This window comes from Mus musculus, chromosome 3 (assembly GCF_000001635.26).
Source record: "Mus musculus strain C57BL/6J chromosome 3, GRCm38.p6 C57BL/6J".
Lineage (NCBI taxonomy): Eukaryota > Metazoa > Chordata > Mammalia > Rodentia > Muridae > Mus > Mus musculus.
The window spans coordinates 58,607,164-58,615,820 of NC_000069.6; positions in this window are offsets into that span (position 1 = coordinate 58,607,164).

Genomic DNA, 8,657 nt, shown 5'->3' on the forward strand with positions numbered 1-8,657 from the left:
CTCCCGCTTCTTGGCCCTGGTGTTCCCCTGTACTGGGGCATATAAAGTTTGCAAGACCAAGGGGTGCAGCAGGATATCTTGCAGACAGATCACTGTTGTGGCTCACAGGATTCACAGCCGGTTAAGAGTAAGGATTACTTTCCTTCTCCAATGGTGTGTGCAGACCTTCCCGAACATCTCCAGCCCGAAGCTTCTAGTTGAGAAGCATGTTCTGTGGGGCTGGTGAGATGGCTCAACAGTTAAGAGCACTGACTGCTCTTTCATAGGTCCTGAGTTCAAATCCTAGCCATCTGGCGTACAACCATCTGTAATGAGATCTGACTCACTCTTCTGGAGTGTCTGAAGACAGCTATAGTGTACTCACATATAATAATAAATTAAAAGAAAAGAGAAGAATGTTCTGTATTGCATCACAGTGACCCCGAGACTGTGTTATTTACTGGGAAAAAAAAAAAAGCTGTTTCTAGTTGTGTGACTCAGCGTTTGGTACGCACCTTTAATTCTTTCAGCTGGAATACAGACAAGCCTTTAGTACACATCTTTAATCCCAAACAGTGAAGGGAAAGTTAGTTTGTAGAAGGAAACCCCATCTTTGAAAGTAATATCTAATTGAGTGGCAGATAAGGTGACGGCTCAGAGAAAGATTTGACAGAATAGGATATGCCCAACTCTCATGAGAAGAGAAAGGAAAGAGAGGCAAGCAGTACAGAGAGGCAAGCAGTAAGAGGAAGCAGTACAGAGAGAAAAAAAGAGGAGCCAGTTTTCCTGGGACAGTTATAGAGAGAGAGGTTGCAGAGAGAGAACAAGCTAGAGACAGGTGAAGACATAACCCAGAGGATGAGAAGGAGCCAGGAGATTAAAACATACTGCCAAAGTTAGTGTGAGGCCAAGCAGAGCAGTTCAGTCAGAGGCTGAGAGAGAAGCTAGATTGAATCAGTCATCTTGGAGAGGAGTTTGAGCCGCACCAACTAGGTTGAACTAGCTATCCAGAGCTCAGAAAAACACTAAAACACAGAGCATACTCCTCAGCAAATCTCAGAGGCTGAAAGCATCCTAGGCCTAGATTAGGTTGTAGGAAGGCTTGAAGCTGATCCTGAGTTCAATTCCTGCAGCTTGTGTAAAAGTGTCTGATCGCACAATGTTGTCTGTGACCTCCATATGCATGTACATGCACACAGACTTGCATGTACACACACGCACACATCATGCCACACAATAATAAAGAAATAAAGCAGAGTTATATCTATTTTAAGTGGGTAATGCAGATCTCATGTAATGTACTTATACACCTGTGGATTCACTTTAAAGGCAATGCTTTATTTTAAAGTATAAAGATTCACAGCACATTAGAAATTATACTTTTTATAATTGCTTAGAGCGACGACTCGTGGCTCTCAGCCAAAAGCATACACAAATGTTTCTAACGGCAGGGAGACAAAAATTGAAGTTAAAGGTCTAGACAAACTAGTTTTGTTCCTGTCTGGAGGGTAAAGAGTCATTCACCAGAATGCAATTGGCTTTCAGCTGTGTCTTTGTTCATCTAGGCTATTGTAATAAGGGACAAAGGGCAGAAACTGACCCATACTGCATAAGTTCATGTAAGAGTGACAAGCTCCACAAAAGCTTAACTGTGCTTATGAATATTGCATGGGTGTAGCACCAGCTAACATCTGTTGACAGAGGAAAAAAAATCAATGTTGAGGGCTGGAAAGATGGCTCAGTGGTTAAGAGCACTGGCTGCTCTTCTGAAAGCCCTGAGTTCAAATCCCAGCAACCACATGGTGGCTCACAACATCTGTAATGAGATCTGATGCCCTCTTCTGGTGTGTCTGAAGACAACTACAGTGTACTTAGACATAATAATAAATAAATCTTTTAAAAAATCAATGCTGATAGGTGATTTTTACCATTACTAGTACTTATTAATATACTTTCAGCATTAATGTTTAAATATTCTATTTACTTCCTACTAATAGTTTCACCTAATTATTTACCCCAGGTCTATAATTTCCATCCACATGTCTCTTATCCTGCTGTGTGGAGGACTGTGTCTCTCCCACCACTGAGCACAGTCTCAAGCCAAGGAGGCACTGTTCTGTTGTCTCTTGTGGTCACTGTTGCAGTTACGGCTACATAGTAAAATTCTAACTCTGGGGTTGTTGTAGGGTATCCACTAGAGAAGACTGCTCAGAATGTGGGTTTAAGCCAATAAAAAGTTTTTATTAGCTGACGGGCAACTACACTGGGAGTTTGGGATCCCAGTGTAGTCCCAGGCCTTTCTCAGGGTGAGCTTTCAAGCACAACCCCCACCCCCACTCTTCCTGGGTTGACATACTTGAGTTAAAAAGTACAGTTAGTCAGAAGCAGAACTACAGAAGCCAAAACAAGGCTAGTAAATGTATAGACTTTCCCAGAACTATGGACATTAATAGACTTGTCCATTTTGGCCCATGCACTGTCTATGAGCTGAGTTTTGGCCTGAATGGCACCTCCCCCATGGTGTTAGTTGTGCTCCCCGGAGGCCTGTTACAGGGTGGTGGTACTGGAGAATGGGGCCTATGCGAGGTGATTAGATCACCAGGGGCCTTTAGGAACAGATTTAGTGTCTCTCTATTTGAGAAGGCCTGGATCTCACTATGTTGCCCAGGCTAGTCTTGAACTTGTAGCCATCTTTCGGCTTGATCCTCCTCAGTTCTGGGTCACAGGTGTTTACCACTAACCCAGGCATATGCTGCTTTTATAGGAAGTTATCTTTCCACCACAGGAAAACATATGACAAAGCCTATAGTCTACATCCCAGAAGAGGACCTTTTCTAGAGCCTGAGTCCCCTAGAGCTCTGATACCAGGTTCAGAATACAGAAGGGCAAGGCATACTTGCTGTTTTATGCCACTATCTGTGGTAGCTCCTCGATCCTCTAGAAAAGTGACCTTATCTCTTTCAGTTTACAGCTGAGAAAGCTGAGGTTGTTGCTTGCCCCAGGGCACACAGCTAGAGCTATCGGTGGAGAACTGGAACACGCCCAAGGACAATGGCCAGTGATGTGAGCATGCTGTTCTTGCGTTCAGGAGGACCCTGGTGGGGGGTGGGGTGGGGGTGGAGGCGTGCAGGGGAGAGAGAAAGAGAGAGACAGAGAAAGACACACAGAGATACAGAGAGAGAGAGAGGTCAGAGGACTTGGGCTCACTTTGTGACTCTGCCATCTAGTTACTTGGATGCTATGAGATCTCTAAAGCATCTCTCTCTCTCTTTAAATATTATTTATTTCATGTATATGAGTGAGTACACTATAGCTGTCTTCAGATGCACCAGAAGAGGGCATCAGATTCCATTACAGATGGTTGTAAGCCAACACGTGGTTGCTGGGAATTGAACTTGGGACCCCTGGAGGAGCAGTCAGTGCTCTTAACAGCTGAGCCCATCTTTTCCAGCCCTTGAAAGCATCTTTTAAATGTAATTTTTCAGTCCATGGGATCAAACCAGAGCCTCACATATACTGGACAGGCTCTCTGCCGTTGAACTGGTATCCCCAGCTCACCATCTTTCCGTCTTAGTGCCATTGTTAGAAGTCAGCAGGATTTGCTGTCAGTCTCAAACTTTAAGTGACAGAGGATACTAAGCAGGAGGAAAGGGAGTGACAGTACCTTCTGGAGCCAACTGCTTCTTAGGTACCCTGTGAGACATGAATATCAATATATCAGTTTCCTCTAACAGATGTAGGATGATGGCTGGTAGTATCTCCTAGGACATAGAGAATTTATTTTTTTTTAACTAAGGCAGATTTTAAGCAATGTAATGAAAAATCTCCAAGCTGCTTGTAGCTTAAATTTAATGGCTTGATTAAAAGTAAACTAAAAGGGCTGGAGAGACGGGTCAGCAGTAGGACACATGCTCCACTATGTTCATAGCAGCCTTATTTATATAGCTAGAAGCTAGAAAGAACCCGGATGTCCCTCAACAGAGGAATGGATACAGAAAATGTGGTACATTTAGACAATGGAGAACTACTCAGCTACTACAAACAATGAATTCATGAAATTCTTAGGCAAATGGATGGAACTAGAAAGTATCATCCTGAGTGAGGTCACTCAGACACAGAAGAACACGCATGGTATGCATACACTGATAAGCCCAAAAGCTCGGAATACCTAAGATACAATTCCCAGACCATATGAAGCTCAAGGAGGAAAACAAAAATGTGATGCTTCAGTGCTTCTTGGAAGGGGGAACAAAATATTCTCAGGAGGTAGAGGGTGGGAGGAACTTGGGAGGAAGAGAGGAGAGGGAAGGGAAAATGGGGAGCAGGATCAGGTATGAGAGGAGACGGGTGGTATACAGAGGGTTAGGAATTTGAACAGAAGTGTGTAGCAATGGGGGTGGGGTAGGGAACTGGGGGTAGCCACCAGCAAGTCCCAGATGCCAGGAAAGCAAGAGGCTCCCAGGATGCACAGGGATGAGATTAGCTGAAATGCCCAACAAAGGGGAGGGAGAACCTGTAGAGACCATATCTGGAGGTTAGGCAAGGCCCTGGTTGGGGGATGGAGCCACCCACTCATCTCCAAAATTTTAACTCAGAATGGTTCCTGTCTAAAGGAAATAAGGGGACAAGTGTGGAGCAGAGACTAAAGGAAAGGCCATCCAGAAACTGCCTCGGCTGGGGATCCATCCCATATACAGACACCAAACCCAGATATTATTGTAGATGCCAAGAAGTGCTTGCTGACAGGGGCCTGATATAGCTGTCTCCTGAGAGGTTCTGCCAGAGCCTGACATATACAGAGATGGATGCTCGCAGCCAACCATTGCACTGAGCATGGGGATCCCAATGGAGGACTTAGAGAAAGGACTGAAGGAGCTGAAGGAGTTTGCAGCCCCATAGGAGAAACAACAATAGGACTAACCAGTAACCCCAGAGCTCCCAGGGACTAAACCAATAACCAAAGAGTACACATGGAGAGACTTATGGCTCCAGCTGCATATGTAGCAGAGGATGGAATTGTCTGGCATCAGTAGGAGGAGAGGTCTTTGGTCCTGTGAAGGCTTGATGCCCCAGTGTAGGGGAATGTTAAGGCAATGAGGTGGGAGTAGGTGGGTGGGAGGGGAAGCACCCTCATAGAAGCAGGGGGAGGGTGTGGGATAGGGGGCTCCAGAGGGGAAACCAGGAAAGGGGATAACATTTGAAATGCAAATACATAAAATATCCAAAAATTATATATGTGTGTATGTATATAGCTAGCATTGGCTGTTCACAGTCATGCAATCATCTGTAACTCTAGTTCTAGGAAAACCAACACTTGCTTCTGGCCTTCTGAGGCCCCAGGCATGCATTTCATGCACAGATATACATGCAAGCCAAATTAACCATACACATAAAATTATTAAAACCAAAACTGCAGCACTAGCCTTTGAGGGAGTGTGAGGAGCGGGTGTGGCAGCAGTCCCAAGAAGGCGCCAGGGACTGCAGCTAAGTCTTATGACTTGCACCTGACTTCCTCACCTGAATATAAGCCACAACCATCATGAGAGCTGCGCAGGTGTACCAGGATACTGGGCGAATCCATTTTGGTGGAGATATGCCCCTGCTGCCCTGATTAGCTGAAGCTGTGTACCTGGTGAGGTGACGTGGCCTGCTGTGAGTGGATGAGGGCTGAGAGTATATAAGCGTGAGAGGCCCGGATTAGAGAGAGGATTATTATTAGTGGGAGATATAGATGAAGAGAAAGAAGAGAGAGGAAGACTGAAGTTTGCTGAATAAACTGTTGTTAGAAGGACTGGTGGTCGTGTTGTTTTTGCTGGTCGAGAGTGGACGCGACAAGGGAGTATGTGGAACTGAATAGTATCCTTGTCTGATTAGGGTATTGGGCAAAGAAGCTATGTTCCCATAGACTCATGGGTTGAATGACTGGCTCATAAGGTGTTGCACTATTAGGAGGGGTGTGGCCTTCTTAGAGGAAGTATGTCACTGAGGGGATGGGTTTTTGAAGTCTCCTATGCTTAAGCTATGCCCAGTGTGGCACACAGTCTCCTTTCTGCAGCCTACCGACCAAGATGTAGGATTCTGAGCTCCTTCTCCAGCACCATGTCTGCCTGGACTCTGCCATGCTTCCTGCCATGATGATAATGGACTAAACCTCTGAACCTGTAAACCAGTCCCAATTAAATGTCCTGTATAAGTTTTACTGTGGTCATGGTGTCTTTTCACAGCAATAGGAACCAAAACTAAGACACGTATTGTGGACACAGGAAAATGTAACATATTTATTTATTTAGGAGGAGTATTTATTTTTGGTACAAGGTCTTGATATATACCCCTGGCCTTGGCTAGCTCATGCTGGACTCAGATTTGTGGCAATTCCCTTGCTTTGGTTTCCCAAGTTCTGGAAGTACAAGAGTGTATTTCTGTGCCTGGGTCTAATCATTAGAGTCTAATGTGATTTTTTTTTTTTAAACTCCATATCACCTATAATTGAATAAGCCCAAGCAGACAATTTATAGGCTACCACATTATTCTAGTTCATTAATTTTGAACCAGTTGTTATCTTTGGAAAATTTCATATAAGTATAGTTTTTTTAAAAAAAACAGAGTTTATTATATAGTTAAGGAAGCTCATGTATTCTTAGGATAAGGAAAACAGAAATCCTGAGTTCCATTCTTGGTGGTCGGATTTCCTGATCTAGTCTAAAACCTCTGCTAAACCCTCTGGTGACTCACAGAGCTGCTTGCTTCTCCCAGTCTGGACCTGTTCAGTGTCCTTTCTGTTTTCTTACTTGTTTCTGAATAGTCTTTTTTTTTAAGGACAGAATAATTTAAGATATTAAAAATATATGAAATATTTAATAAGGGTGCTTACCACCTTGCTTAAGCTATCTGTACAAAGCCCCAGTCCACAGTAGTTCACACTTGGCATGGAGCCTTCCCATCTTACCCTAACTCTGCTTTCCTCTCCCCACCTCCTCTCCTCTGTTCACATCTGAATCTTTTGTTTTAGTTTGAGTCTGGCTGAAGCCAAGCCATCCTTTTCTAACACCAACGCCAGATATACCTATACATTCTTTCTTTCCTCACATCTTCCTGGGGACCAGAAGTCGTTGGTCAGATTTGGCATTTGCCTGGCCATCTCTGGCCTTCTTTTGAGTATTTGATGGTATGAGATTGAGTGTAAGTTGCTCTGTCTTCGTTTTTTGAACAAGAATGGGAAAGAGGAGACAGACAGATAGACAGCTCCTTTCTTTTTAGACTTCTTTATGGATTATCTAATGCTGGGTTGTACCATAAGGTTTGCCATGTGCACATTTTAGTAGCCATCACACCTGACTGTGCACATGTAATCTTTTTATTACTGGCTTTTCATTTGCCAGTTGATTCTTTCTGTTGCTAAATTATGAAGTTTTATTTTGGCCCAAACTTCTGGTCTATCGTTGAGGAGCTATGCCTGGTGAGGGCCTTCTTGCTAGTAGCATTCCGAGGCAGCACACACACTATTCCCTTGGCAGGAGATGGTCTATGTATCTTTATTTTTGCCAGTCCAACATTTCTGATCCTAATTCCCTCCTACAGGATCCACCCTCAAATGCCAAGCAAATTAACATTTGTGGTCTTCTTCTTTTCTTTCTTTCTTCTTCTTCCCCTTCTTCCCCTCCCCCTTCTTCTTCTTCTTCTTCTTCTTCTTCTTCTTCTTCTTCTTCTTCTTCTTCTTCTTCTTCTTCTTCTTCTTCTTCCTTCCTTCCTTCTTCCTTCTTCCTTCTTCCTTCCTCCTCCTCCTCCTTCCTTCTCCTTCTCTCCTCCTCCTCCTCCTCCTCCTCTTCTCTCCTCCTCCTCTTCTTCCTCCTCCTCTTCCTCTTTCTCCTTCTCCCTCTTCAACATTGTCTCATGAAGCCCAGACCATCCTCCAGCCTTGAACTCCTGATCCTCTTGCCCACATTTCCCGAGTGCTGGGAGGTCAGGTCTATATCAACACACACGTCATAACCAGTTTTATGTAATACTGGGGATCAAACCAAGGGCTTTGTGCGTACTAGGCAAACACTCCACCCCCTGCCCTTCATTCACAGCCCCATTTCTACATATCCATAACCCCACAAAGTTTAATGTTTACATAAAGTATTTCTTGATATTTCCTAGGCATTTGGTTCACTCTTTGAAACATCACGTGTTACAGGTCTGAGGGGAAAAGTGTCCTGACAATTGAGAGCCAAGGAATACCACAAAGTCACACTGCTTAACAAACTTCACACAAGTGATTTATTGGGAGGAAAGAACCCAGGAAGGTGGCTGCCTGTGTGCGGTGAGAAGCAGCAGAGGGCTGAGCAGAGGACAGGGTTTATACAAGATTTCTGGAGGGCTGGACTTTTCCAGAGTGGGGACTGTTGAGGTTTTGTCTTTTGCTGTTATCATAATGCTAAGTGTTGGGCCCCCCAAAATCTGGAGTTTGCACATAGCTTCTGGGAACCTACCCTTAGTTAATTCTGATTGGTAAATAGAGATGCCAGCAGCCAATAGCTGGGGGGGGGGGCGGTAGAGGTAGGTTTTTAGGTTTCCAGGGCTAGAGACCTCAAGAAAGGGAAACAAGGAGAGCCGCTGTGCCTTAGAAGAGTGTGCAGGAGAGGCCAGAGCCACCAGGGAAGAACTTCATGCAGGAGGGAGAACCAGAGCCGCCA